Source organism: Mesocricetus auratus, unplaced genomic scaffold (genome assembly GCF_017639785.1).
Source record: "Mesocricetus auratus isolate SY011 unplaced genomic scaffold, BCM_Maur_2.0 Super-Scaffold_100013, whole genome shotgun sequence".
Classification (NCBI taxonomy): Eukaryota; Metazoa; Chordata; class Mammalia; order Rodentia; family Cricetidae; genus Mesocricetus; species Mesocricetus auratus.
This window is the reverse complement of record NW_024429196.1, coordinates 70804119-70810319: the sequence shown is the minus strand read 5'-3', so window position 1 is coordinate 70810319 and position 6201 is coordinate 70804119.

Here is a 6201-nt window from a genome sequence, read left to right as displayed (position 1 = left end):
TGGCTGGGTTGATGTTCCAGCCCCACTACTGGGAACCTTGCTAGGTTATAGAAGAGGCTCCATATCCTTCAGTTTGCTGGGGTCACCCTCATAGGTACCAGGGTGTTTCCCTGCACTAGTTTTCCACATTGCCCACCAAATGCCCCCAGTTCCAATAATCAGTTCCAGTTCTCCCTCCCTCCCTCCCTCCCTCCCTCCCTCCCTCCACAACTTGATTCCTCCTGTTCCCATCCTCACCTGCCCCCAGTCCATCCACAAAATCTCTTCTGTTTCCCATTACCAGAGAGATCCATGTTGCCCCCCTGACTAAAGCAGCTCCCTGCTTGTTACTCTCTGGGTCTGTGAATTATAGCGTGGTTATCCTTTAACAGCTAATAGACACATATATTTTTGGTTGTGAGCCTAACCTTTAACGGCTGAGCCATCTCTCCAGCCCGCTAATAGACGCTTATAAGTGATTACATACCATGCCTGTCTTTCTGAGTCTGTGTTGCCTCACTCAGGATGATCTGTTTCTAGTTCCATGCATTTACCCACAAATTTCATATAGCATTTTCTAACAGTTGAGTAATACTCCATTGTGTTAGCGTACCACATTTTCTTTATTCATTCTTTGGTTGAGGGACATCTAGGTTGTTTCTAGTTCCTGGCTATTATAAGTAATGCTGCTATGAACATAGTTTAGCAAGTGTAGTATTTTGAGCAGCTGCCATATTGATTTCCCTAGTGGCAGGACAAGTTTGCACTCCCTTCAGCAACAGAGGAATGTTCCCCTGAGCAAGAGTAACAGTGACTACACCAGCGAAGAAAATGATTCCCTCCTAATCAATGGTACTTGCCAGTAGTCCCTCAAGAGGTCGTGGAGTCTCATAGAGCCGTCCCCTTCCAATGATGAAGAGTTGAGGAGCCCAGTCCTGTGTGGATTACCGCAACTGAAGTGAGTCCATGGGTATAAGAGCCATGCCATGTCCGGAAGGCGTGTTTTTTCTGTACATCTCCCCATCTGGCTCTCACGTTCTTCTCATCCCCTCTTCCACAACATCCTTGGAGTCTTGAAGAGGGTGATAGAATCATCTCATTTAGGGCTGAGTACTCACTGTCACTTACTCTTGTCACCTTGGCAAGGTTTGCACTAACAGCTGTCTGCAGCAGTAGGAAGCTTCACTGATGGTCTGTATTACCACAGGTATTTAAAAGACCATTTGATAACATGAAATCAAAACAACAGTAGTAGGTTTCCTCCTGGGCCTAAGAACTTTCCAACCAAGGGTTCTTGACTAGGTTTACAGAATCCCTCTGATCAGAAAGTGGTTGTTTCCCCCACAACAGTTAAACCACAGTTTCACTAGAGAGCGTGTCTTGCTTGATAAGTCATTATTGTAGCTCCTAGGATTCACATCTGGGTCAGACTGTTGGTGACCTTTCTCACACAGCAGTCTGCATGGCATCCGTGGGCACTGTGAAGGCAGCATCTTTTGGCACTGTGAAGACCAGTCCATAGAGAGAAAACTTCCATCTCATCTTTAACTTGATTTCTCTATGTTCTGTGTCCAAAGTAAGTGGTATCTCCAGTAAGGATCTTACCATCAAGTTTTGGTGAGCAACCAAGAACAGTGGCAATGGCCTATATTGTTTTAAGGGTCTCTTTGATTGACAATATCTGACACTGGGATAATTACTTAATAACCTAATACTATTAAAAGGATATGCATTCATGCATTGAGAACACATCATAAAATTTCCTTTTAGATTGTAGTTTTTAATAAACTTATATGATCATGTTTCCAAGTATCTTTTTTCATATATCCTTAGTTTTGGCTACTGTTCCCACCCTCTTTTTTTCCATTTTCTTATCCATCTTGATTAGATCTTTCCACCCCTAGTACTGCCTTCGTTCACCTTCTTGTCTGATATATGCTACTATCCCCTTTCCTCTAAGGCCTCTTTCTCACCTCCCTCCATCTAATGGTTCCTTTCTATCCTTCTGACCATCGCTAGCGTTCAATGTTAAACAAATAACTTTAAAAATTTAGAGCTGGAATTTGCATATAAAAGAATTCTCATGGCATTTGTCTTTCCCAGCTTAGGTAACCTCAGGATGATATTTTATAAACACATTCATTCACTTGTAAATTTCATAATTTCTTTTATTCCCTTGCCAATAATTAAAATTCCATTGTGTATATGAACATTTTCATTTTTCATCCATCCATTGGACAGTTAGGATTGCTCCATTTCCTCCCTATTGTAAGCAAAATAGCAATGAGCGTGGAAATGCAAGTAACTGTTGTAGGGCATAGGGCATGGAGCCCTTTGGGTATGTGCCCAGAAGTAGTATACTTGAGTTATACAGGAGTTCTATATTTAGTTTGTGAGGACTCTCCAAGCTGATTTCTATAGTGGCCGCACCCATTCATACTCCCACCCACAGTCTTCTTCCCTTGCATCCTTGCTGGCATTTGTACTGATTTGTTTTCTTGATAGCACTCATTCTGATTGAAGTGAGACAAAATTTCAAAGTTGTTTTAAATTTGCATTTACATGGTGACTAAGGATGATAAACACTTTTAAAATATTTATTAATCACTTGTTTTAAGAACTTGCTGCCCAATTTTGTAGGCTATTTTTAATCAGATTGTTTATATCTCTGATTGTTTTATGTGGGAATTTACTGACAGGAACTTCCCTCTAAGACCTTGCAGTAGACTGAATTAAAAAGAGGCTGTTCTTAGGCTCACACATTTGAAAATTTAGTCCCCCGTTGGTGGCACTGTTTGAGAAGGTTATTGAATCGTTATGAGGTCCAGCCTTGTTTGAGCACACCCCTTGGGGTGGGCTTTGAGCATTTGTGGCCTCACCACAATTTGTGACCTCTTAGCTTCTTGCTTCTTCCCCTTCTGCCACACCTCACCTGCCACCATGGATGCTCCCCTGGAAGCCAAAATAAACTCTACTGTATGTCACTATCAGCCATGGTATTTTAACATAACAACAAAAATGTAACCGATTTACTTTTGATTTTTTTAGATTTAGGACTGTGAGTTGGTACTGTGGCAGACAATATATAGAAGCAGAAGTTAGGAGGTGACAATGCAGCAGGATCTTCAGGCCAACCCCTCTGAAGAGGAGGTCCTTATGGGTCATTATAAGGTCCTCAAGACCCTTGGCACAGGAAACTTTGCTCAGGTGAAACTGGCCCTCCACCTCCACACACAGGTACAGGTTGCTCTGAAGACCCTGGAAAAGGATAAAAAGAATGCTGCTCTGATTGAAAATGAGCTAGAGATCATGAAATTCCTAGACCACCCTAATATAATCAAGTTGTTCCATGTCATGGAAACCACTGAACACATCTACATGGTTCTGGAATATGCCTCTGGGGGTGATCTGGCTGGTCGTATCTTACAAGTGAACTACATGCAGGAAGGGGAGGCCCGGCACATTTTCACACAGATGGTATGTGCAGTTAACTACTGCCATGAGAATGGCATTGCACACAGGGACATCAAACCGGAAAACATTCTTATGGATGCAAATAGAGACATCCGACTGTGTGACTTTGGCCTGGCCATCAAAGTTACCACTGAGCAGACGTCGACAGTGTTCTGTGGCACCCTTCCATACTGCGCTCCAGAGCTTTTTAGCAGCCAAGGCTATGATCCCAGGGCACTTGACATCTGGAGCATGGGTGTGGTACTGTACATCATGGTGACAAAGCACTACCCATTCAAAGCAACCACATATGAAAAGATGAAGGAGGAAATGCAGGAGCCACACTACTACATCCCACCGAAGGTCCCAGCACTTATTGCCAACCTCATTGTGAAGCTTTTCACTGTTGATCCTGGGCGGAGGCCCAAGATCCGTGACATTATGGAGCATCAGTGGCTTAAGGGCAGTGAAGAGCTTTCAAAACTAACCCTGTCCCGAGAAACACACCCCAGCAAGCCCAACCCCAGTATTATGACAGCCATGTGGGGCATGGGCTATAACCCCAAGGACATTAGAGACTCCTTACATGAGAAAAAATTTAATAGCGTCATGGCAACCTACTTGATTTTAAAACATCAGTCATCCTGGGTGGATAACACTAACCATAGTGCTAAGTTCCTGCAGCCTGATATTGCCACAGCACCTGCGGATCCTCCCACCTTCCATCTTGTCCTAAAGAGGATAGGAAGTGAGCCTGACCATCATTCCCCTACCCAAGCAGCAGAATGTCAGTTTCATGATGATGACAAGCTTGTAAGGAAGGAAGACAGAAAGAATCACAGCATGCCCGCCATCCTGTGCTGCCTGCAGAAGAGCCTGCCTCACCCCACAGGTGCCCAGTGTGGTCCCGCGCAGCATGACTATGAGCAGCTCCCGGGCAGCAGCCCACAGAAGAGAAGCATGGCTTCTGAGGGCCTGCCCTGCGGTCCTGAACAGCATGCCCAGAAGCAGGTCCCGGGCAGCAGGCTGCAGAAGAGAAGCACAACTTCCAAAAGTGTGTCCTGCGGTCCCGCGCAGCATGATGTGCAGGTCCTGGGCAATAGCCTGCGGAAGAAAAACATGGTTTCCAAGAGTGTGTCCTGCGGTCCCGCGCAGCATACCCAGAAGCAGCTCCCGGGCAGCAGGCTGCAGAAGAGAAGCATGGTTTCCAAGAGTGTGTCCTGTGGTCCCATGAAGCATGATGAGCAGCTCCTGGGCACGGTTTCCAAGGGTGTGTCCTGTGGTTCTTTGAAGCATGATATGCAGCTCCTGGGCAGCAGACTGCGGAAGAGAAGCATGGCTTCCAAGAGTGTGTCCTGTGGTCCCGTGCAGCATGCTCAGGAGAAGCTCCCCGGCAGCAGGTTGCGGAAGAGAAGCACAGCTTCCAAGAGTGTGTCCTGTGGTCCCGTGCAGCATGATGTGCAGCTCCTGGGCAGCAGCCCACAGAAGAAAAACATGGTCTCCAAGGGTGTATTCTGTGGTCCCGTGCAGCATGATATGCAGCTCCTGAGCAGCAGACTGCAGAAGAGAAGCATGGTTTCCAAGAGTGTGTCCTGTGGTCCCATGCAGCATTCCCAGGAGAAGCTCCTGAGCAGTAGCCAGCAGAAGAAAAACATGGTTTCCAAGAGTGTGTCCTGTGGTCCCGTGCAGCATGATGAGCAGCTCCTGGGCACAGTTTCCAAGGGTGTGTCCTGTGGTTCCTTGCAGCATGATATGCAGCTCCTGGGCAGCAGACTGCGGAAGAGAAGCGTGGCTTCCAAGAGTGTGTCCTGTGGTCCCGTGCAGCATGCCCAGGAGAAGTTCCCCGGCAGCAGGTTGCAGAAGAGAAGCACAGCTTCCAAGAGTGTGTCCTGTGGTCCCGTGCAGCATGGTGAGAAGCTCCTGGGCACAGCTTCCAAGAGTGTGTCCTGTGGTCCCATGAAGCATGATGTGCAGCTCCTGGGCAGCAGCCCACAGAAGAAAAACATGGTTTCCAAGGGCGTGTCCTGTGGTCCCGTGTATCATGATGAGCAGCTCCTGGGTATTCTTTCTGAAAACCGCATCTTGCAGGTGGAGCCCCAGAGTGAAAATTCCCCTAAGAGCAGCTCATCCCTCCCGGATACACTATCTATAAGGAGCTCCAGCACAGACACTCATCACAAGGACAGGAGCTTTTCCCCACAGGAAACATCTGAATCAAACCTCACCAGTGCCCAACCCCAGAGAGGGACCGCAGCCTCTCCTCACAACCTGTGGAGTGGATGGAAGCGGGTGAAGAGGAGAATGGCTAAGTGCTTAAGACGATTATGCTGCTGTTTGCCAGCCCAAAGGAGAAGCTGCACTTCCCAGAGGAGAGTGGCTCCACAGGAATGAGTGGACAGTGGAGTCACATAAAACCATGTGGAGGGGAAACAGCAGAGTCACGGGAAACCAGGTAAGGGAGACCAAGATGCACTTCTGCATTTCATTTAATGTACGCATTTTCTAGCATCCTTTGGCAACTGACGCATGATTTATTGTACCTGCTTCTGGGGCAAGCACCGTAGCATATGTACCACATCCTGTGTGGCCAGCAAGTGAGGGCCCATCCTCACACTGCTCTCCTTGTGTGGAACCTGAGAACGTGGACTGGAAAGTAGACAACAGAGAGTGGTGACTAGAAGCTGGGAGAGATGGCAACTGGGGCGGTGTTGGCTAAAGGGAGCAAAGATCTAGAAGCGGGGAGTCAGGTGGGGCCTATGTACAGCAGGG